This window comes from Coffea arabica, chromosome 8e (genome assembly GCF_036785885.1).
Source record: "Coffea arabica cultivar ET-39 chromosome 8e, Coffea Arabica ET-39 HiFi, whole genome shotgun sequence".
Taxonomy (NCBI): domain Eukaryota; kingdom Viridiplantae; phylum Streptophyta; class Magnoliopsida; order Gentianales; family Rubiaceae; genus Coffea; species Coffea arabica.
The window spans coordinates 32,143,268-32,169,840 of NC_092324.1; the positions used below are offsets into that span (position 1 = coordinate 32,143,268).

Below are 26,573 nucleotides of genomic sequence, written 5' to 3' on the forward strand. Positions count from 1 at the left end.
TAAAAAAGTTAAAAAATCATCGGTAATTGACAATCTTCTCTGTGGGTTTGACCCTTAATACCCTATACTCAATTACGATTCGTATACTTACGAAAAATCGCGTATGGAGTATTTAAAAATTTATAAATGTAAAACTTAATTGTGGATGAACTAATTGTTATATATATATCCCGCGCTCATCAAGTTTTGTGCGCCGTTATCGGGAAAGATTTTGTCAATATCAATGCTAAGAACAACTTTATTAATTTAAACATTTTTACTTGTTTTTCTTATTTTTGTAGTGTCTAGTATCTTAATTGTTATATTTAATGTCTTGTTGAGTCATTTATTTTGTGTTTAATGCCTTGTTTTTTTTGTATGTGTTAAGTCACCGATTCTTCTTGACTAAACTTGTTTTTGAGTTACTTTGGAGACATGTTTATGGACTCAAGGAGAGTAGTAAGCTTTGGTGGACAATGCTTGAGCAGTGGAAGCTCGGCAATGGATGGTTACCAAGTGCAAAACTCCTTGAATAGATGTAACCAAGATGTGCCCGAATATACATCTTCTAAAGATGGTTTAAGGAGATTAAAAGCTAAACTTGATGTTATAACGTTAAAAGTTCAATTGGACACCATTATGCATGATATTGAACAAAAGAGGAATGTTAATGTTTTTAATTCTAATCATATGATTTGTGATTTGTGTGGAGGTTATCATGCTATTCATACATATAGGTAAGCACAAAATCTGAATTATTTTAATGAATTTGGGCATTGCAATCCTTATTTTGATCAATATGGTCCTAATTGGGGTAATTCTAATGCTTATGGTTGGAATAATTAATGTGCTAATAGAGCTTCTTCTTATTTATATAATTACCAATCCGAATGTGTTCAATATGAATCTAAGCCATTATGGGAATTAGCATAAAACGGTTAGCTAATGTATCTTTACCTTGGAAATTAAAAAGTGAACCATTAGCTAATGATTCTAATGCATCTTGGGAGCTAGTCATAGAAAATTCTTATAATTAATTTGATTTAACTATAGAAAAGCTAGCTAATGCAATTTTCGATTGTTTTGTTAGGGTTGAGGATAGATTAGATGAATTAGCTTCTCATTTTGGTAGAATTCAAGATCAATTACATGCATTGTGTGAAGTTATTTCTTCTAATGCAATTTTCGATTGTTTTGTTAGGGTTGAGGATAGATTAGATGAATTAGCTTCTCATTTTGGTAGAATTCAAGATCAATTACATGCATTGTGTGAAGTTATTTCTTCTAATAATATACAAAATGACCTTAGCATGTTGCATGTGAAAATGGATTGTATTTTGATGAAAATGATGCATCTAATTTCAGTTCCAATGAAAAAATGTCAATTTCTCATGATAATATCTTTGGTGTTAACTTTGAATCTCAAGGGGCAAGCATTAATGACTCATTTTTTACCCCTATTGGGGAATGTGTTGAAAGTATAGTTTTTAAAGGTATTATCGCCCAAGAAGGTTATATGGACATTCCTTTGGTGAGTACTCAAGTGCTACACATTTAAGGTAATATCTATGAAACACTTGAAATAGGTAAGTTTCTTCCATCTCTCATATCATTAGATTATGTGGCTTTTGCTATCAAGCCACCATTTATTGATTCATCTTGTCCTTTAATGGTGGATTATTATTGACAAAACCTCCTTGAAAAATGAGGTAAAATAGTCAAATTAATGACTATAAAGAAGCGCTAGTTGGAAGGCAATCCAATGTTTGTCTAAATTTATGTTATTTTGATGTAATTTTATGTTTAAATCATGTATTTAAGTTAGTTTGTTTTTTTTCATTTGTAGGATTGGGAAATAGAAGCAAAGGTAACCAATTGAGATTAAAAGGACGAAGTCTGATCAATGATCTCAACATCTTAAATTGAGTAATTGTGATTTTTAATACGTTAAAAAAGGGTTAGAATGCATGTTTAGATCATTTTAAATATGTGTGAATGTGTTATTTTGACATAGGAATGATCTAGGGTGTATTTTAGAAATTGGGGTCATGCACACGGCTTTTAGAAAATTTTAGAAATTTCTGCACTAAAATTGCAGAGCATAAAATGCACACACTAAAACGAGGTTGGCCTCGCATTTTATGGTCGTGTTTTATTGAATTTTCAAGAAAATTTGAAGAAAATGCAGGCAAAAACGTGACCTTACTCGCGTTTTTAGTCTAGATCAAAAAAATTGAAAACACGGGCTATGAAATGCGACTAGGGCCGCATTTCCTTTGCCTACGTTTTAGATTCTGCAACATCCAACCATAAAATGCGATCCCAGAAATGCGACCTTTTGTCCCCGCATTTTCACCCTCTTCTTTTAAAAATCAGAAATGCAGGCTATTCTTTCTTTTCTTCCTTTTCTTCTTACCCGTATTTTCTTATCGCTTCACACACACCTTCACAAATTCTCTCTTTTACTCCATTTCTTTGCAAACAAATATCAACCAAACATCTTTTAACCTTCATAAATCCTTTTTAACTGATTAAAATCCAAAAAAAAAAAAAATCTCAAAATTAGCTTTCAAAGAAATTGAAGGTTAGGGTTCATAGTTCTCAAATTCATCAATTGGAGGTCAATTAGAGGGTGTTTCATAGGCTTTTTGCATAATCTCCATCACCAAGTATCCTTCTATTTGATTGAGGTAAGTTTCTTCATCAAATCTTTGCATTTTAGAATTTAATATTATTCAATTTCCTGAGTTTTTTGATATCTTCTATTTTTGAATTTTTAATAATGTTTATTGATATTTTTTTACCTCTAATATGCTTATTAAGGTTGTTTAAACATGTTTACATGTTCAAATATAGCAAATTTATGAACTAGGAGTTCTTAAAATTTAAATTTGCTATATTTGGATAAAATAAAAAAATAACTTGGATTGCTATTTGAGCCTTTTTGATTGATGATTGTGACTAAAAATGGTTGGTTGATGATGTTTTATCATGTGCATTGTGTATAGAGAGTAATTTTGATGAATTTTGTGATTTATGGGGATAATTTTTGCTTAATCGTGTTTATAGCAAAATGTGGATTACCGTTGCTAATTAATGCTTGTTATAAACTTGGCTATTACTAATTTCAATAATTGAAACATATTGTGGCCTATTTTAATAAATTGGTGATTTTCGCCATTTTTGACAATTTTAATGTCATGTCTCTCGTGTTATAATATTGGACATTGTTGAATATTTAATTGATTCTTTATGACATGAAGATGTGAATTTGTGGTTATTTGAGCCAATTTTAACCCGTATACATGAATGATAATTTTATAAAATGCCTACGATTTCTATAAGTGGAAAGATTCTTCTTTTAGGTGTTTTATAGGATTTAATTCTTGTATAATGTGTGATTGTATGATGTTTTAGATAGATGTATAAGAAGTTTAATGATTTTTTCTTTTTAGACACCACGGTAAGAAGAGGCCGAACTATTATTCATGAATCTTCTAGTGAAGAAGAAGTCGAGAGAACACCATCTCCGATGCCCTAACAAAGGAGATTGCGAAGAGACTCATGTAGGTGACCACTTCCTCTGAACTACGATGTCGAACGATTCATGTCAAAAGATAATCAAGATTGGTTTGAGGAGTGCGACCATATGGAATTTATCTACGAGATGCATATAGTTCCAGAGATCGATGCCGTATATCGTATTACGGAAGCTTTTGAACTATTGGGATGGGCACCTATTCTTTCTCTTCCTCACCACATATACCCTGATTTGGTTTGATAATTCTATGTCAATATTGACAACAAAAAGGGTTATGGTGGTGAAGAGATTAGGGCTTCCGTGGTGAAGAGATTAAGGCTTCCTTTGGATGGAGAGAAAAGGACAGAAAAGAAAGTGACCAGAGAGAGCCGTACAATTTCCTTCATTTGGGAGTTTTAACATGGGTAGAAGAGAAGGGAAATGAACGGATAGAACCCCCTCCAATTGGTGAAAATTTTTCCACCCAAAATTGGGAAGAAAAGGACGGAAACTTGTTGGGCGGCAAAAGGTATTTTTAATATGACATTTTTTTCCTTTAAAAGCTGATACAATAATTTATTATTCCCAATATATCCTAAAGTTCATTTGTAAAACCACCGATTCATCTTTTTCTCAACTCTTACTTTCAATACTTCTAACTAGATTCACTTGGCTTTCTTCCGTTCAACACCCACAATTCAATAATAGGTATTTCTTTGACTCAATCTCTTCTTTCTTTCTTTCTTTGCTCAATCTTCTTTAGAAAATTATGGAAAAAGCATTTTAAACTCATCAAATGATCCGTACAGATAATGTCTTGAAATGCCCATGAAGAGAACAAAAACCTTGTCTCCACTGAGAAGGGAGAAGTTCTGATTCCGAGTCCTTGTAATATCAAATTTGTTTAAATATGAAAATTTGGTTAAATAGCGCATTAAATACAAAACCTGCCAGTTTCCCATAAAGAGCTGGTATGTTATGGGCAATTTCTTTCTTTTTTTTTAACTTTCACATATTTAATTTATGCTAAATACAAAATATACTAGTTTTCTTTTGGGCGCTATTTAACCAATTTTTCCTATAAAGAGCTGGTATGCTTCCTATAAAGAACTGGTACAAAACATACTACAAAACTTGTCAGTTTCTCATAAAGAGCTGGTATGTTATGCGCTATTTAACCAATTTTTCATATTTAAACAAATCTATGAAAATTAAAATAACGTATTTGAAAGTTGCGTTTTTATTTGGAAGAATGCATTTCTTGGATGCGTTTTTCACCCTTTGGGAAGAGACTCAAAAATCGCCACCCTTTGGGAAGTTAGTTTAGCTTAGCAAAAACACTAGCTGAAACATGTATAATGGCATTTCCGGTCAATATCAAAATCATATGTCAAGAATACCTAAAAGATACTACAAGGACTTAAGGTGATTTACATGCATGCAAGAGAATTGAAGTCCAGCAAGAAATTTGTTGTATTATTCACCTTGTGGGAATGCATATGCAATTGTTTTAGAAATTTGTCTTGTCCAAATATTCTATTTATGGGAACAAGAAAGCTAATTTTTGGACTTTGATTTACAAATAGAAAGGGCAAATATGTAAAGTTGTCATCTCATAAAATCCTTTCTTTCCATATCTCTCCAACTTTCAAATAAGAGAAAGATATTTCTTTTCTTTTCTTTCATTAAACTCCCAAACGAAATATACATCTTTTCCCTTCTCTTCCTTTCTTTCCTAAGCTATCTTTTCTTTTCTTTTCTCTTCCTTCATAAACTCCCAAACTAAGCCTAGATCTTGTGTTCGAGGGAGACGGTTGACCATCACTAGAGTCATAATTGCTCGAATTCTTGAGTGCAATAATCAAGCACCGGTTATTGATTTAAAGAAGGGATTTACTTCACCAGACAAGCATTGGGACCCTTCATATACCATGATAAGGTTTGGTCTACAATACCAACCATTTCGTTGATCAAGGAAAGTTGCCATCCTTGCATGCATGTTCAACTATCGGCACCGCTTCATTATTTATGCCATGACGCACAATGTGATTTCCAAGAAGAGTAGACAAGGAGCGGTTCGACATAGCGATATATATTTCTTGGATCACATGTTCCACAATCGGGACTTTCCTTATACTCGCATTCCACTCCCGAATATAATCATTAGCAACATAAGGACGACCGCCCGAAGAAGTGCAACTTCCTATCAATTGGGTTTCCAAGTCTCCTATCCTTAATTTTCGAAAGGGAAGGTGTCAATTTGAAGGGTATCCAGCAAGTTCCAGTGCCACCTATGGACGAGTTAAATTTTGCTACTCTTATTAGTATAGGCATTCTTACGGATAATTTACCTCGCCCTGGGAGAGATAGATCAAGATGAGGTGGTCACACTACGCAAGGCGAAGCCGGTCCATCTACTTTCGCTGGTCTTTCTACTTCTGCCGGGTCGTCTACTTTTGCCCCACCACCGCCACCACCTGCACCTCTACCTCCATAGTGTTCCAACTGTAGTGACTCTTCGATATTTTAGACTGCCATCAGATTCAAGTCGTTGAGCGACTTGATCGAATCAATATATACACGCCTAGATTCCAATGATGTTAGGATGCGTCGAATGGAAGTTTATTTAGGCATCACTTCTCAGTCTTGCATTACTCCTAGAGATAGTGGTGATGGTCAAGGATCCGCTAGTGAGGGAGGTGCTAGACTAGCACCTTGAGCTATCATTTTGCATTGCATCTATGTTCTTTTCGCTTTTCTTTCTTTTGTTATGTAGGTGACATTCACTTTTTTTTTAACATTTGATCTTTTGGACAATGTTAGTAGATGTTTGCGTCTTTTGGTGAAGGTTCGTGAATCATGATTAATCTGGATCTCAGCCATTGCACAGGGGAGTACTTCTTTCTATCTTTTGTTATTTTTCTTTCCCTACACATTGAGGACAATGTGTATTTTAAGTGTGGGGGAGGAAATGTGTGGTATTTGTACTTATATTGCTTTAAATATCTTGGACTTGATGTTGAAAAATGAATAGTACTTGAAAATTTTCAATCTTGGATTTTGTTGGCAGGGAGTTTTGTCCATTTATAAAGGGAAACTCTGTCAAAAATTTTTCAAATTCTTGTCCAAAATTGTAAAATTGGCTCAAAAGATTTCAAAATTTTTTAATTTTATCCAAGGGCAACAAGTTCTATACCACTAGTAATTCAAATTTCTTCTACTTTTGAGATAAATATATGTGGTTTGAAAACTTCTTTTCTCATTTAACTTGAAAATAACTATTATGTAATTATAATTTGTGCATTTCTAGGAAAGTATATCATGTAAAGTGGAGAAAATTATGCCTAAATTTTACAAATTTGCTGAAATTTCTTCTCTTTACTTGATTTTACAATAGTTAAGTGATAAATATGATCAATAAGTACAATACACTTCTCATAATTATTCTTTTGAGGGAATGATTATTATTTTTACTAAAAAAAAGAATAAAAAGAGAATAAAAGTTGTTATATTCCAATAGTTCTTGTACTTAGTAACCGGGAGTTTTTATCTACAAATGTTGACTTTTGCATAAAACGGTACTTAGATTAAGATTGTGCAACGCAACTTGACTATGTGAAGTGTTAAATAACCAGCGACCTTCATCTAAAAATATCGATTTTCACATTAAAAGGCACTTTTACAACTTAAATAATATTTAGTTATGTTATATGAATAAATCCCTCTTTAAATATGAATAAGAAGATGATCATGGATTTAGGAAGCTTTTTTATTGACCATATGAGTTGCTTGTCAAATTAGGTAAGTATGAGAAATGGAATTGAACTAATTATAATTATGGTATAATTGGCTCTCCTTTACTTGATATTATGAGTACTTGAGATTAATTGAGTGATTGCATAATCGTTATTTACCTTGTTTTGGAGGAAATGAAGTTGAATTGTGCACATATGTTTAATTTCAAAATTTTGGATCATTGTTGACTTGTAATTCTTAATTGCTTGAGAACAAGCAACGGTTTAAGTGTAGGGGAATTTGATAAGTGCATATTTAGTGTGTTTTAATTGTGTTTTATTAGTTTGTTTTAGTGTGTTTTATTTACTTTTATAACTAATTAACTAAGTTTCTAGTGAAAATATGCACTTTATGATTTAAGTGGTGAAAATTACATTTATATGGATTTTAATGGTAAAAATTTAATGTTTGTATAGGTTTAAGGATTTAATCATCAAATGGCATGAATTGAGAAGATAATTAGATGATTACTGATAAGTTGAAGTGATAAAAAGAAGACATGAAATGCAAAATACTCAAAGGATGAAATGCAAGTTTTCTAGCTTTGACACCTTTTAGTGTTTTTGCAATATCTTGAGTTATAAGTATTGGATTGAGGTAATTCTTAAACCATTTTGAAGCTAAGAGATAGATCTACATTTGGTATGAAGACATTGAAGTCCAGTTTAGTCGCTTTCATTATAAAAAAGTCGAAATACTGAAGAGCATTTTCATTGTCGAAAGCTAAAACAGGATTGACTAGTAGAGGGTATTTTGGTCATTTCTTGGTCATTTATGATTTAAGTGGTGAAAATTGCATTTCTATGGATTTTAATGGTAAAAATTTTATATTTTTATAGGTTTAAGGATTCAATCATCAAATGGCATGAATTGAGAAGATAATTAGATGATTATTGATGATTTGAAGTGATAAAAAGAAGACATGAAATGCAAAATACTCAAAGGATGACATGCAAGTTTTCCAGTTTTGACACCTTTTAGTGTTTTGGCAATATCTTGAGTTACAAGTATCGGATTGAGGTAATTTTTAAACCATTTTGAAGCAAAGAGATAGATCTACATTTGGTATGAAGATATTGAAGTCCAGTTTAGTTGCTTTCATTGTCAAAAAGTCGAAATACAGAAGTAAATTTTCATTGTCCAAAGCTGAAACAGGAGATTGACCGGTAGAGGGTATTTTGGTCATTTCTTGGTCCACAGAGCTCCAAATTGGATGATTCTTGATGCATTGGAAATATAACTCAAAAAACTACAAGCTTCATGTTTTGTACAAGAATTAGTTCAGCCTCCATCATCAAGAAAATATCGGCTGAAATTGACCCAATAATAGGCAAGGATCAAGTCTGCCTAGAATGAGCAAACCTGCAAAAAAAAAAGCAAAACGGGGAAGGGTACAAAACACTAGTTGGGTCGCGTTTTGGGGCCGCGTATTCTCTAATTTCAGCTGCAACTTGTGTTCTTTTCATACAATATTTTTGACCACTTTTTTTGCAAAGATTCTGGCTAGAAATGTTCAGATAAGCATGGAAACTTTAAGAAGCAACCTTTGAGAGTTTCAAGAGTAAAAAATGCCAATTAGAAACAACTCATTTGGCTCTTGAATTCTCTATAAATAGAGGCCTTTGGAGAACATTTTCACAACTTTGTAAGGTTAGAGAAACTCACCAAAAATGTAGTCTTTACTAGAATTTCCTTAGTTCATTTGTTTAGTTTAGTAGTTTAGTATAAAGTAGTATAGTTTTTATCCACTCTTGTATATTGGCTAGATTAGGATGAAGATGGAGATGAAGAAGGAGGGGTTGAAACTCATGTGATAAGGGTTATCTCTTCGCCAACTCTTTATCTTTTGTATTCGATTCTTAAGTATGGTTAATATGTAAGTTTTGGATTTGTGTTTCAATATGTGTTTCTAAAGTTTATGCCTAGAGTTATGGATGAACTTTCTATATCTTATTAGTGATATTTACTTGGTTATTTGATGATATGATTTTTAGCAAGTTATTTATCACTTTTGTTTTTCTAATCATAATTAACTGGCCATTAATTGTGATAATCTTAAGGTGTTAAGTTTGCAATGAGAATTGGGATTTAACACTACTTCAAGGAACTGATAAACCTGAGGAGTTTACTCACAAGAGTAGAGGAGTACCTTTGTGACTTTAGTGACATGTTTCATGTAATTTCATATAAGAAATAAACTTGTAGTTAACTTCATAATCACGAGAGTGGGTATGACTTAGTTATAAGTATAGTTGATTTACTACGAGAGTAAGTTTCACATATATTAGGAAATTAATCCATAACTAGCCACATAATAACATACAAGTAACCGATAATTTTATTTGCAAGAGTAGTAAGAAATTCCATACCTCTAGAAACTTTATATTGTTACTTTTATTACTTTTATTTCATGTTTGTAGCATAGATTTAATCTTTTGCATTTGTGATAGTTTAAATAATAAAGGAATTTGAAAACCATCAACTGACAATCTTCCCTGTGGGTTCGACCTTTAATACCCTATACTCAATTACGACTCGTATACTTGCAAAAAATCACGTGTGGACTATTTAGCCATTTATAAATATAAAACTTAATTGTGGATGAATTAATTATTATATGTATTTCCCACGTTATGTCACTCGTCACTTTATTTTTTCCTATGCCAGGGCTTTCTTTTTCATCTCTTTTTAAGTTTATTCTTTACTGAAACACTTGAGTACTGCCTTTCTATTTCATGCTTGATATACTATTATTTCTTCATCATTTGGTACAACTTTTTTCGTGAATTGTTTCGTGATGATTCTTGGAACGGCCAAACATATGTTCAAAATTTCATTGTTTAGTTTCTTCACTTCTTCCATGGCATTCCATCCTCTCTTCATTTCCAACTTCTTCTTTGAACTTCTATTATGATTTTCATGAGCTCTATGCTGGAATTTACTTCAATTACGCATAACAACTATCATATGCATCTCCAGTTCTTTTAGTAAAGAAGAACGATGGAGTTTGGAGGTTTTGCGTGGGTTGTAAACACCTAAATGACATCACTGTGAAGGAATGGTATCTAATTCCTAATATTGGTAAGCTACTATGTGAATTATATGGATTGAAATTCTTCACCAAGATTTATCTGTATTCTGGATATTACCAAATCATCGTCAAACTTCAAGATATACACTAAACTGCTTTTCAAAATTATCATGGCTAATATGAATGTTTAGTCATGCCTTTTGGGTTAACAAATACATCACCAACATTTCAAACTCTTATGAATTTGGTATTTGATCAATATCTGAGGAAATTTGTGGTGATTTTCTTTGATGATATAATGACCTACATTCTTAGTTTGGAAAGACACCTAGAGCACTTGACTATAGTGATAAAAAAGCTTAACAATTATCAATTATATGCCAAACTTTCCGAGTGTTCTTTTGTAAAGAAAAGTAGAGTAGTTAGGACGTGTTCTTTTGTTAAAAAGGGTTAATATATATGGAAGCAAAGTACACTGCATTCTTAAATGGCCATCTCCTAAATCATTAAAAGAACTTGGGGATTTTCTTGGATTGACTAGATATTGCAGGCATTTTATACAAGCGTATGGATCCATATGTTAGCCACTTATATCTTCACTAAAGAAAGAAGCATTTACAAGGCGTATAGAACCTCAGTAATCATTTGAGCGACTTAAGCAATTCATTAGCACTGCACCAGGTTTAATATTGCCTAATTTTAGTTTATCCTTGGTGATAGAGAGTGAGTGGAAATGGAGTAGAGGCGGTTTTGTTACAAGAGGGTCACATATAGCCTTTCTCAGTAAAGCACTCTCACTTAAAGATAAGGGTTTATCTGTTTATGAAAAAGAACTAATGGCACTAGTCATGGAAATGACCAAGTGAAAACACTATTTGGTGGGGGCATCATTTTATTATAAGGAATGATAACTATTTGTTTAAGTATCTACTTGATCAGAACTTGGCTATTAATGTGCAGTATAGGTGGTTGATTAAACTACTTGGGGTGGATTATGAGATTGAATACAGGAAAGGTTGAAAAAATACAGTGGCTAATGCCTTATCCAGGAAAGAGCTTGATAATTTTGAAGTTGTCCTCAACTAATTCACTCATGGCTTTGACCACTGCCAAACCATTTTGGATGGAAGAACTTCAACTAAGTTACACTGTTGATGCACAATATCCAGATTTAGTTAGCATATTACTTTTGCATTTGTCACAGCAAGATTCTAATTACCAATTAGTGTAGGGCTTACTCAAGTATTAAGGCAGATTATATGTGGGTAGTGGGAATGAGATCAGGAGGAAACTCAATTAAAGCATTACATGAGTCGGTTGTAGGGGGACATTCTAGACAGAGGGCTTGTTCACAAAGAGTTAAAAGTATGTTCTATTGGCCTGAAATGAAGCAAGATGACATTTAGTTTATTCAGTGCTGTTATATTTGTCAAAAAAAAAATAGAGCAGAACATTTGCCTTATCTAGATTTACTACAATTATTATCAATTCCAAATGAGGCTTGGTCTCATATTACAATGGACTTCATTGAGAAGTTGCCATTATCAAGAGGATTTGACAGAGTCCTAGTAGAAGTGGATGGATTAACAAAGTTTGGTCATAATGCTCCATTAACTCACCTCTTTGCTACTTTACAATTGACTCAGTCATTCTTAGACAAAATCTATACGCTACATGGGTTGCCAGAGTCAAGGGTTACTGACTGGAAAAAAGTCTTTTCTAATGGGAACCGAATTGTATAGATTAATGGGAAGAAATGTATTGGTTTATGAGAACCGAATTGCACCTATAGTTCTGCCCACCATTCGCAAACAGATGGACAGATTGAGAGGTTAAACCAATGCCTTGAGACCTTCCAGTAAACTGTCAACATAATGGAGTAAGTAGTTAAGCGTGGCTGAACATGGTTCGAAGACTCGGCCGAGTCGTCTCCGTCTCGGCCTAGTCCGAGACGAGACCCCGACGAAACGTTTCCGAGATACGTGACTGGCCGAGACGTCACCGTGAAGGGTTGAAACGGGCGAATCACACCGAGTCATCCCGAGTCAACTTGAATTTTTATTATTTTTACTAATTTTTTAATTATTTTTGTTTATCATATTTTTTACAATTTTTAAAATATTAAATATTTTACAAATTCGCGTCTCGCCGACACCGCGACCGATATGCCGAGACTGATGTGGAACGGTCCAAGTCGCGACCGCGACTTTGAACCATGGGCTGAATCGTGGTATAATGCATTATTCCATACTGGCTTGAAACTTTCTCCTTTTGAAGCATTATATGTATACATGCCACCGTCTTTAACACCTGGACATTACTGTGATACCATTATTCCTGTATAAATACTATGTTGCCGAATAGAGAGCAGATGCTGCACACCATAAGGAACATTTGAGTACAACACAAAATAAGACGATGGTTTTTACTGATAAACACAGAATTTAGGGACAATTTAATGTTGGAGACTGGGTGTTCCTCAAGTTACAACCCTACAGGCAACAATCTATTGTTGTTAAAAGGAATCCCAAGCTAGCATTTAAGTTCTATGGACCTTTCCAAGTTATTCAGAAGATCAGCTTTGTAGCCTATAGGTTGCAATTGCTAGCTGGAGCAAAGATGCATATTGTTTTTCACGAGTCCTTATTGAAAAAGAAGTTGGGGCCTATATTACCAGACACTGATAGCAATAACCACTGTCTAGTTAAGCTTGTAGCTATACTAGGAAGAGAGTGATTTTGAGAAATTCTATATCAGTTCTTCATAACAAGACAATTTCCTTGAGAAAAAAAACTTGAGTAGATCCGAAATATATAAATTGTGTGTGGTCCAAATTTTGCCACACTATCAATTCTTGAGTTGATAAGATGATTTGGCAAAATTTGATCCCAGGATCCATATTAACCAGATCTACCAAAGTGTTTATGAGAATGAGAAGTCTTACGATTTGCTGATATGATGTTCACGTCCGACATCACTACAACAAAAATGGCTTTTCTTGATATGCCTATAAGGACACTTGTTGGTTTGTGTCATTATAGTACTTCTATTATGACAATTATTATCAACTCAATAACATATGTTTTAATTTTTTTTATTTTATCTGATATAAGAATAATAATGTGCCTTTAGACTACCTATTATGACATTTGAGAAAATGTGAGATATACCAAAAAAAGAAAGAAAGGCACAAAACGACATCGTAATGAATTGGTGGAAGATTAATTTGCTCAAAACTTTTGCCGGCCAAAACACTTGGTCAAATTTTGCTTCTTCTTATCTCCCTCACAAGAAACACTAGCAGAGAAAGAAGCCAAAAAGAGGAAGGGCAATAGCAGGAGGATTCCACACATAACCTGCCCCATCCAAATACACTTTGGACCCCATGTCATTTTCCCTCTGTTAAGCCAAAGGCTCGAACCGTTACTAAAAAGTACTGCATCAAGTACAATCCATCTGTTGCTCGACAAGTTTCTGCTTTCTCTGAGTTTCCAAGTGCAAAGAGAGCCCTAGTTCTTGATGTTCTTCTGGTGGTGCCCATGTTGATTCAGAGGATTTTGTCTCCAGGCCAAACTGGCCTCGGGCTCAAGCTCACCATTTGGGGGTATAATGCTCTGTTTGTGTTTTTGGTAGCCTGCTTTGCTTATGGGCTGGGCTGTAGTGTGCTCGGGAAGACTCCCCACTTGCCTTTTGTTGCTACAGCGGCTGGCAGACAAATCGATTAAAATCCTCATCTCTGATAAATATGTCGCTTAATTGGAATTCCCAGATTCCATAAGGAATGTTTGCTCTCCCCTAACTGATGTTCTAGAGTTTAAATCCTTCTTTTGGTGTAGAAGTCATGTTTGAGGAGTTGACCATGTAAAATGTTGCAAAGAAATGTTCATTGCATTTCCATTTTACTTCTGCCTGTTTTTTTGTTGAAAAATGTTATAGTTGCAAGACTAGCGTATTTAGGTCAATTGAGGAATCTAAGCTGCAAAGAAATCTAAGTTGACAACATCCATGAGTAATAGTTCATGATTTGAGTGCATTTGTTGTTCAGCTTTACTCCTCTCGGTTGTCTACTTGATATGTGTGACTATTTTGTTATGGATTTATTGTCCATAACCTGTTCGATAAAATGTCAAGTAGACAACCGAGAAACTGGTGAATCTTAGAAAAGTGATTACAGATAAATTTCATGTGACCAGATACTTCGTGTGAAAGAGTATTAAAAGGATACATGTTGACAGGCTAGTGAAAGAGAGAAGCCTAGTTTATTCAATTTGAATTAATTCACTTGATTTAATTGAAGCATCTTTGCTAACTGCTACTGGAATTGAGCACTGTTGTCCTTACAGATTTCTTCTAATTCCTGCTTAAGAGGAAAAAAAAGAGTAACAACCAGTTCTTAATTGTGATACATGGTAGTGTTTGAAAGAAGTGACAGTAAAGTCTTGCGGCTTTTGCCCAAAACAAAAAAGAAAAAAGATTTGCAGATATTTGATCCCCCATTTATCGACAGACTCTTATCTTTATTTCAGTTTTATTTCATTATTCGTGTGCAGATATCTAGGCACGAATCTTCTTTGTGCCTGTGAAGTTCGTTGCTAAAACGTTTGTTCCCATCAACTGGTGCCAAAGAAGAGCACCGAGGAAGGCAGAATAGAATTTAGCCAGAGAGTCATAGTGATGCCAATAAAAGAATAATTAAACCAACCAATAGAATGATAAATGATGCTGACTAACTCTAATTGGTTATATAAGTGGTATCATTACCTATAGTAATCTGGATTAGGTACAAAAGTTGTGGTATCGAGCAAGCCGTAGTTTCCCCCAATCAATGACGGCCTGCAGTAAGCCTTTGTATCATAATCAATGACTGACTATTGTGATTAAAGTAATGTTTTCTGGCTCATGGTTAATCATCCATGGTATCATTTAAGCCGCCAGTTGAGATAAATTTCTGCAACTTTTATAACATTTGAGATCTCATTTGCATGGTACAGTTATCTGCTTTGACTAATGTGGACCAGTGACCATTGCAGCAGTTATATTTGTAAAATGTAGGATATGTATGGAACTTAGTTATTCTGATAAATATGCAGCATTCCTGATTCTTTGGCAGTATCCAAAATGTCTAGCGTCAAAGTTACTTTTTCTTTGTCTACCTTGGTTGATGTCATGCTTTTGAAACTGAGGAGTTGTTTTTCCTCTTAACGTTCATTCCTGCAACTTTGTCACTTCTGAAATGGATTTGCAAGCATGCGATTTATTCAAAATCTGCCATTTCTTATCCAAGGATGGGTGCTCATTTTATTGCTTCCTAGACTTTTAGCATTCTTAGATGATTTCACTGGACAACACTTATGTTGGCCAAGTATATGAGCCTAAGGACTGTTGCTTAATGACATTAGTTTAAATGGTATTATATGCACTTACTTATATCGTGGCTTTTTTGTAATTTTATTGCTAGCTATGATGATCTAATGATCCCAACAAACTTTGTGCACAGGTGGAACTAGCTGAAGATTGATGGGATATTCATGGTTATGACCGAAGGCTCTCATTTCATTGGAAAGTTTGGAAGCTACTGCAAGTTCTTTCTACTTGTTAGGGATGAAATCTTTTAGTTTGTGCACAAGAGAATTTTTCAAGTTTGTATTTGTTAGGGATTTGCGATGTTATTATTTGTTACTGACTTTTAGTTCAATAAATTATATTTGAGCATTGACTTTTGCTTTTAGATTACTATATGCATTTTGTTCTTTGGGATAATTTTACAAGTCCTTGGGGTTTTTGATTGATGGAATGTATAGCAGGGAGCACTACCTGCAGGTTGCTTCTATATAAAAAAAAAATGAAAAAAAACTCCTGGCAATTAAAAGTGTCAACATAGAATTCGATATCCTAATGTTGTACTATAGCTATCCTGACATTTTCAATTATCAACAAAAGGAATTTTTGTTGGCAGATGGGATGCTATAACAGTGTAGTTTTCCTGACACATTTGAATACTACGAGCCTATCCCCACATTGAAAGGGACAACACTCGTTTGAGGTGTGAGGAAAGGTAAAGTGTCAGATTAGATTATTTATATTGACACCTTTAAATGCCGTTAAAGGTCATTTTTGTTGTAGTGCATTGAAAAAATATGAGAAAATTGACTGATTATTCATAGTCATGGCTGTCACCTATTAATAACTTAATTTAAGCATTCTATGTAAACCTTGTAGTCCAAAATTTGCCACACTATTTCACCAACTCAAGAATTAGTAGTGCGACAAAATTTGGATCACATGATTTATAAGATCATATCAAGGCAAAAACGTGGGTAGACATGATCTTGTAGACCATGTGATCTAAAATTTGCCACACTATCAATGTTTGAGTTGATGAGATGGTGTGGTAAAATTTGGACCATAGAGTCTATATAAATCGAATCTACTCAAGTGTTTGCCTATTTTAAAAATTGGATGTATGGATTCTAAAGGTGACTTCCGCCATATCGCACCCAATGCTGCACTTGCATGCATATTTTTGCCCTAATACCTCTATCCTATGTAGAGGTTATATGAGATTTTTTTTTATACCAATTAGAATGCTTGAGGCAGTAAGACAAAAAGATGAATCAAGTTTGAGGAGTGGTTCAGTAAGAATGTGTTCATGTTTGATTAATCAACTAAACCTGAATATCAATTATTGTAAAGTGAAGTTTCAATCTCATTTTGAGTTTGACGCGATTAGCATAATCTTTGAAAATCACATGTAGCTATTCAAGCATGATTCAAAAAGAGCTCATATAAGTTCATATGGATAAATAAAAGAGTCCACCTTAAGAGAAATTTCAAGCTCGTTGTAAAAAAGTAAAGAGCTCACTATGTGTTCGATTTGATTCCCCAGAGTTTTGCAAAACTTCTTCATGGAGTAGTATTTTTGGAATCTAATTTTGTCACTTTGCACCCTTAATTTAACATTTTTTTCATGAGTCATTTTTTTATCCTCTTTCATTTCTCTTCATAAAGGTGGCCTATAACAATCCAAACCTTAGATTTCCTATAAAAGTATACCACCAGTACAACTTTAATCTAGCTTTTAGTATGACTTCTCAATAGCAATTAAGGAATCCCATTAACTTTTTTTTTATAAAAGTGTCCTATTTAGTTTCCTTACATTAGTTAGTAGTATATATTATGACTTTCAAATAGCAAACTAAGAAAATACTAAATTTTCTTCGTTAGATATGATTGCTATATCTTAAAATAACAACTTAAGACACAATATACAAATAAGAAGCAAAAATCAAACAAAAGAAACAGAAGACAAATAAAAGGAAGTTCAACCACTGGAACAACTTTTTTATACTAAATTGACATGAGTAGGGGTATTGACACCAAAATTATCGACTTTTGTGCGTGTGGCCAAGCATAGATCTTTCAAGCTCCATTGAAGTTTTAAGCGTAGACTCTTCCTCAAATTCCATTTTCTGAAGGCAAGCTTTTTTTTTTCTGGCTTTAGAATTTCTTTGATTATATTTTGAATCTTAGTTATTAATTATTCATAATTTAAATTTGTATTAGGATTTATGATAATTATTAATTTGTCAATTATATAAGTATGTTGAATGTCTGCTCTCCCCCCACCCCCAACCTATGGTAAAATTCTGGTTCCATTGTAGGTAGAGTGTTCGTCTAAAAATTTATTGACAAAAAATGAAAAGTACAAAATACTAAACAATTTATTAGTAATTAACAACATTAAGTATGTCTAAGTCTAATCAATCAAATTTTGATGTGAATCGGGGGGTATTACAGTCAAACTAGGTGACAATAACGTAGTCAGCTTCCCAAGGTAGTGTGTGCACTGTGCACTTTTACCCCATTGACGATCAATAGGAAAATCAAATTTTTATTTTGATTTTAGAAATGTAGATAATATTCACTTTTGCAAAGATCAAAGGTCATATTTTTTGTAATAAACTAATCAATGTCCAACTGTTAACGTTTCCTAAAAAAGAAAAAAAAACTAATAAATGTCCAAAAAGCTCCATTAATGTGCTCAATCAGAGTTGGTGTCTTTTGGTTTTTCAATATTTGGTGTCCATCCTTCAAAAAAAAAAAAAAAAAAAAATTTGGTGTCCACAGATCATCCTGCAATTGTTTAGCGTACGTATCAATATTGTTCTGCCCACTTTTCCAGATTGAACTTCTAGTTATAATCTCTATAGTTTTCCAATTTTTTCTAATGCTGCCATCCACTTTTGTTGAAGTATCTAAACTAGTTACTGCTAATTAACGCAACCTAATCACAATCATTTTTTAGTTAATCCATTATCAAGCTTTCATTTCTCTTTACCTTATCTTCCTTAATGTCAGTTAGTTGGAGTAAACATTTTTGTAATTTATGTCAATTCTCATTCCTAGATAAAAAGTTTACATGCAACTCTATGCTTCACAATTAGTGGAGAGCATTATTTAAGGGCTCTACTCCACATCTTACCCACTCGATTATTCTTTCATTAAAATACTAAACAGTAACAATAAATAAAGAATCATTTTACACTAAAATAAGCTCAGAAAAGGTGCAAGAAGATCATCCATTAGCAGAGCCACCTAAAAACTTAAACTACAATACTCTATTACATAATGAAACACACAGTGGGAGGTGCACTTACATTGGCAAGAGCCAAGATTCATAACCTCACCATGCTATATTGAAGTTTGCCTATATATATCAACAAATTCAAGAAAAGATCTGGTAAAGAATGTAATAATATTGGAATCCTGTGACAAAACACAAGTGCTAGTTTATGTCCCATATGTTCTTTTTTCTTCGTATGTGAAAGAGAAAGGAAGCACTTGTTCCCCCACTAGGGTGAACATGTGATGCTCCTTTTGAGCAAGCCATGTCCTTCTATGGATAAGAAAGCACCTATACAAGCCTTGAGCACCCACAATAACAATAATCATGGCTTTCACAAAATATGCAATCATTAGAGTTCCTTATTAAGAATTAGCGTTTGTACTTAAATGCAACATATTTGAACCATGCTTTAATTCGTTACCCTAAAGATGCTATAATGATAAATTCTCTGTACTAATTGCTAAATGGTATTATTTTGGGTTATATGGATTAGTCCTAGATTATTCAAGAATATTGCTGGATGATATTTTTTTTGGTTAATTTCATTTTGCACCGTTCAATTATACCTCAATTTTCACATTAGTTCCGAAATTTTAAATTGAGACATTTTAGTCCTTGAACTGTTTTCTTATTTCTATTTTAATCCCTATACTCTAAATTGGAACACTTTAGTTCTTAAACTATATCAAATTCTTACTTTGGTATCTAAATTCCTTCTCCTAATTTTGTGGACTTCTGCTGTTTTAATTCAATTTTTCCATTAATGATTGTGCTTAAGTGAGATGGTTTTGATATTTTAGGAATTAAAGTACTCTAATTTATAATTTAAGAAGCAAAGTTAGAATTGATGTATGGTTAAAGGCACATAATGAAATAACCATATCTTCTTTTAACTAGAGAATTGCCAGTAACACTCTTCAAAATTATATCAGCATTCTCACTATCGTTTTCTTATGATAGCTAATAAAAATATCCCTTCAAATTTATGTTTCTTATTTGCCCATATTTTGATAATATTAGAAAAGCAAACAACTAGCTTTATTGGAGCAACTCTCATTGGCAATTTAAAATCTCTCTGTTTTTTTCTTCTGTCTCTTCCCGTGCCCTTTCCACATCTAACTGTCAGATCTAAAATTCAAACTCTAGATCTAACTGTAGAAAGAACTCTAAGAATCTCCTCTGGCCATTAGGCCAATTCCAGAGGTTAATTGGCAATTTAAAATCTCTTTTCAACAAAATTTAATAAAAAAATTTGCCTGAGAATGTGAAAAATCTCTGACAATCTAGATCACATTTAACGAATCCAAGGCGCAAACGTAGTACCTCAAATAATGTCAAAAACTCAATATCATTACAATGTCCCAAACAAAAGTACAATTTAAACGACAATGGAAACACAATGGAAGTGAAGTTTCAACTGACTAGCAATAAATAACAATTTATGCCAAGTTCAGACATTGTGTCGACACACTATGTCATGCGGGTGAAGTATCTAAAATTTTAAAATACAATTGGATTTTGAAGAGCAAAATTTTAAAGATACGAGAACTACGAAACTTGAAATCAAAATACTTACTGCACCTAAGTTAAACCAAGTCTGGGTTCTCATAAATAGTTGAAATTTCAAAATCAAGCAAAAGAAAAAAAATTATCCTTGTAATAATTGGTTAGGATATTTCCTTCAATTGTTGCCAAAACAAAAAAGGGTAGTAGGCCTGAGAATTGGAAGACAAGATGCGAGAACTGTAACCACGTCCTTTTAAGTATGGTATGCCAATGTTTGAATATGAAACTTGTTTCAAGGGGGAAATATGTGATACCGATGAATTTTTGTCACTTCAATTAAGCTATATTTTGTAAATTAGTAAGAAATTACTTGGGCCAATGGAACAAATAATTAGTATATGGGTAAATGACTCTAATAATCCCTCAACTTTGTCCAATGATCCTGTTTCGTCTCTCAACCCTTATAGTGTCTATTAAGTACTCAAATTGTTGAATTTGGTTTTATTTATTCCCTAAGGCTAAATCCAATTAAGATAACTTTATTTTTCTAATCTAAGATTTAGTTTAATTTTAATTTAGCGCCTCCAAATTTTATAGAGTATCAAATTTTCCCACTTTAGTGGTTGAACAAATATTAAGTTGTTGATTAGTTTAAGGGAAAATTGCAGAAACCTCTCTTGAGGTTTCTAACACTAGCACTCACCTCCCCTATGGTTTAAGAAATAGCATTGATTTCCCGCAAACTTACTGATTTTGTTGCATATTCAGCTTAGGCTAAAAAAAGTGCCATTAAAATATTGTTTTAAGGGGTGAGATGAGAAATATATGCTAGATTTGCCCTTTGTGCTGTATGTCAAGTAGTGTTAGCAAATGAATAACAAAACACTATAAAACAATTAACAATTAATAAACTTCAAGAGGTATAAATGCAAACCCTTTTAGTTCACATAAAACAGCTGAAGCATCATGAACTAAGTTACCGCTAGTTAAAAATAGCTAGATTTGTAGGTTATTGCAACTGCTTATAAAGGATAAACTTAACACATAAAACTCTCTATTGGCAATGTGTATGGCTGTTTGTAGGGGTAACATAGCTACTTTTATTGAGTTTAGTTTGGCAACTTGAGGTGAAGTGTTGCGACAAAGAGAATAGCTCCTTCAAGCCATGAGGGATGATCATGGAACTCCCCATCATCCTTCACAATCAAGAACAAATATTGCAGCTACAATTGAAAGGCAACATTGAAGATTTTTGAGAGTGAAAACAACCCCAACAAATTATATTTTTGTTGTGCAACATGGTAGAAATCACATGTAGTTTAATCAGTTACTTAATTTGTTGACAAGTAACAGGTTTCTTTTGAAAAATTCGTTCATTAGGTTTCTCCAAATAATTAGGGTATAAAGGTAAATTTTCATAATCTTTTGTCAACAATAGGCCCCAATTTCCTTCTAGGGGAGGTCAATGCTATTTCTTAAATCATAGGGGAGGTGAGTGCCAGTGTCAGAAACCTCATGGGAGGTTTATGCAATTATCCCTTAGTTTAACTAAGAAAAATTATAAAGCAATTCTTTTAAAAAATGTTATTTAGGCATATTGTGTTCTAATATATTGATATAAATTTTATTGTTCTATTATGAGTCAATAACATTATTAAAATTATAGTGAAAAATTTACTGGAAAATGATCAAACTGTGTAGAGTATACCTACCTTAAAAAATAAAAAATGGGAATAGTTACTTTTTTATCATTTTGTCAGCTTTTTTATTGTCAAAAACTTTCATCTTCTCTATACAAAAAAAAATTAAATTCATAAAGCACAAAAAACTCTCTTTTATTTATTTTCCTTAACAACTTTCCTTATAAAAGCACATGAGGTAATATTAAGCTTGTTATTAGTTAAAGAGCAATTTTAGATATTGTTTAAGCGTACGCATATTGTTAGAAGGATATTGTTGTTTTTTTTGTCAATCATTCAACTATTAAATATTTAACCCAAGCTATTGAAAGGGCTAAGATGACTTGTTTTTAAGTTGTGAGGAGGAAAATAAACATTGGGCATAGTGAAAGCTACCAGCCTTAGATTTGGCTTGACAGGGCCCTTTTAGAACCAAATTTATGAGTTAAGAGACCTAATATTTGATATTTTTGAAAGTTCAGAGACAGAATAGGTTTGACATCTTATCAGTTATCACCCAATGTAGTACTTTTATGTGATGATTGCGACATTTTTCAGAAATTAATGTCTGCCTTTATAGATTCTGTAAAAGAGTCGAAGATTGTATTTAGATTGTTGTAAAGTGAATTAAAAGAGAAATTTTACATTTAAGTTACTGTGCTTGCTCGGTAGTTCTATGCCTCGCAATCAAACCACCAGTTTTAGTAATCTTTCGTGTCGAAGTGTACTTTGCAAACATTCTCATAGGCTCTCTATTTTCTTCTTTCTAGAGGTATTTATAGTGAGAAAAATATGTACATTAACCTAAAAATCTATCCTCCCTCCTTCTCAATTTAAAAATATTACATTTAAGTAGTTATATTGAAAAGACCTTCATTTTGTCTAACCACACAAAAGACCAGATAACCTTAAGAGTTTTTGACATGCTTCGTTACCCAAAACAAATATTCAATATATTAAAACACCATAACGATTCTTTTTTCTTTCACTACAAAAAACAAGTAGACTAAACCTTTTAATTATAAACGAAGCATAATACAGAAAATCTTTCTTCTTTCTTTCTTTCCTTCTATATTTTTCTTTGTGGCCCTTTGTCCTTTATTGAAGGATTTTTATGCATTCAAGTGAGAAGGATTTCTTTTTTTTTTTTTAAGGAACATTTGACTTCTTGTAATCCAAGTTGAACATATTCTTTTTTTTTTTTTCCAGAAACGATAGATTAATTTATTTCTACGAATAGAGAAAATACAATATATGAGCAAGGGCTCAAAATATAAGTTGGACATATTCACTTCCCGAGTTATACCTGTCCTTAGAATACAGAAAAGGGAGATTCTAAATTTTTGCTCCTTAATGCGGAACAAATGTACCAAGAACTTGTGGCAAGTAGATAATACACATCATACGAAACATGATATATAGGATATAGCTTTTTGATATCCTCTTGGGAATGCCAGTCGAGTCAGGATATATATTGTATCTTTCCCAGTAGGCAGATGCAGCTCTGATTTGATGATTCATGACCATTTGGGCACTGATTTATTCGAAACCATTGAGTAAAGGTAAGCATACTTTAGTATTAGAATGGGCCCATGAGGTTGCAAAAGTCAGCTATGGTTGGAAGTCTTCAGTGTCACTAGGTTCACAATCTATGCTCCCTAGCGAATGCAATTTTCTCTTCCAACACTTTATTCTTGGAGTGATTCTATTTGCTCTCTAGTGTCATCATACTTTGTGTGTGTGTGTGTGTGTTGGTAGGCTATTGCCATCATACATTATCTATAGATGGATGCGATTCTTTTTGGATTTGGGGCAACGTTTTACATTTTTTTTAGATGGAGTAAATTTTATATATACTGTCAGTGTATATACTATTACAATTAGATAGATGACACACAAGCAAATTTTGAATTTCAATTTCAAATTTTGTATATGTATCATATATCTAATGGTGATAGTGTATACACTGACAGTGCATACAAGATTAATTCTTTTGTATATAAATATTTTTTAATTTTGTTTTAGCAAGAGTATGGTTTGATTTAAGAAGTGGAGAGGGAGAAGGAGTATCAGAACTCATAATTTCTAAATTCTGAGATCTCAACATTAGCCACTAGACCAATACATGATTTAGGTTAGTATGGCTTGATCATAATTTGGTTAACTCGTGTATACTTAATGTGTATCTTAAGCTTACTGACGCCCTTTCTGCAATACCATGGACATCTTTGTTTGGATAGAGATTTATTAGCCAAAATTTATTTGCTTACATCATCATTACAATTTCCAACGCACCTTTTTATCTTCCCAATTACCTTTTTATCTCACAGACATCACATCACAAAAAGTGTTACAGTAAAAATATCTCAAATAATTTACAATCCAAACAGAGCCCAGCGGATAGCGCTTCAGAACAGGATGGTCAAATTTTTATCCATACCAGTTAAAAGGGGATCACAGATGGGTATATTCTTAGATGATTATGAATATATCTAATGACCTATTTATGATTTGTTTAAAATTTTATGGACTTGTTTTCATACATTATTTGACAAGAAACAATAATATTTTATAATATTTTATCATGAAAAAAAAATTAATGGCATATCAAGTTAGACAAAATTTTTCTACCCAAATAAAATAATAAAAAATCAATAAAAATTGTTTATGACACAAAATAGTTACCATAAGATGTTTCAACTGTCATTACAGGTGTTGAAATGGTGTATATATTGACAGGAGAAGTTAATTAATACAATAATTTGAAGGGTCTACTTCAAGTTTGGAAGGAAGAGGAAAAAAAAACAGAAGGAAAAAATAATAAATAAAAGAAAAGGTAAATAACAATGAATGTGTATCTTAAAGACCAATTATTAGATTGGTATGAAATTTAAATTTATCCACTAACCCCTATTAAAAATATAATTTGAATATGTAATTATTTTCAAATGGATATAAATGAATAAGCCGAATCATTTCACTTAACACTCACTTATTAAATGGATTTAATTGAGTTGCCTATCTAAAACCCATTCACGCCCACTAATTGTTTCTGTTTTTTCTTTTTTCCTTTTTCCATTTTCACCTTTCAAATATCGAAGTGTAAAAGGTTATACTGAACACCAGAGTGAACATAATAAATGATTTGTAACCATAACAATATTCGGTAAAAGTTTGTCGTAGAAAAGCAGGCCATATTTTCAGCATGGAAGAAACATGGATAAAAGAAAAATAAAAATGCTCTGAATTCCGTCATTCTTACATTTGAAAAGCGAAAAACGTGATTTTAGTCATCAACTTAGGCTGTTGACCAAATTAATCCTAAAATTTTAGCAAGAAAAAATTTAGTCATTTAACTACTTGATTTGGACCAATTAAAGATAATTGATGGTTTCGCTTCAGTTTCCAATGGAAATATTTTTGGGGGCGCTGTGATTTGAACATTTTTGCACACATACTTAATTTTCTGTTTTCCATTTTTCAATTTCATTGTTTTTGATAAAAGATATCATTTCAATCCATGAGATCTGTAAAAACAGTAGAAAATACCTCAAAACATGTCATGAATACAACAAAACTGAAACATAGTATAGATTACATTGTGAAACTCTAATAAATTCTTAATCTAGATAAAACATGAGTAGTCGAATAAATATTTGTGCATATTAACACCATCAGATTCTCTATCCAACCAATTTAAACTTAAATTCGATGAGGAGATCTGAAAAAAGGACCCAAGAAATCTTGAATTTGACATACAAATTTGAAAAGCTCTTAAATCTAATAAAGAAATGACAAAAACTCAAAAAAAAAAAACTCCTACTAGAATATTTTAGGGGTGAAAAAAATTCTCATGAAGTTACCTTAGGATAGAGGAAAACTTTTGCTGGTAAATACTAGGAGAGAAGAAACTTTTATTAGAATACTGTAAAAGAAATTATATTGAACAGAAAATAAGAACACAATGAGGGAGACCTTGGCTTAAAACCAAGATCTTTCTCCTATGGAGGAGAATTATTGTTGAAAGGCTTTGTGGAGAGAAGGTAGCGAAATTTTTGTTGAGAGAAAAAAAGGAAAATCTGAAGAAAAAAAGAGTCCCATTATTCATTTCCCTAAACACAAAAAGTACTACGCCTAAAAAAGAAAGGGAAAAAAAAGTTCACCAAGGTACGTTTGCATAATAACCTGTTCCATTGCAGATGAGGGAAAGAAAATTTGTGTACATCTTAATGTGATAAAAATTTTAGAAAAAGATTCTTCAAGTTTGCTTATGGCAAATGTAACTTAACCAATAGGATTAACTCCACTTTGCACCTCTAAATTTGTGACAATTTTTGACTTTGCAACCTAAATTTCATTTTTAGATACTTTATACTTTAAATTCTTAATTTTAGACATTTTGCATTCTAAACTCTGAAGTTGTCAAATTTAAATCTA

General features: G+C 32.7%; 1 long non-coding RNA gene across 1 annotated transcript; it reads left to right on the top strand.

Annotated features, from left to right (window-relative positions):
• The first annotated feature begins 13,580 nt into the window (after nt 1-13,580).
• LOC140013135 (uncharacterized) lies at nt 13,581-16,037 on the top strand. Its single transcript, XR_011820206.1, has 2 exons — nt 13,581-13,929; nt 15,823-16,037. It is a non-coding gene; the product is annotated as an uncharacterized lncRNA (long non-coding RNA).
• The last annotated feature ends 10,536 nt before the right edge of the window (nt 16,038-26,573 follow it).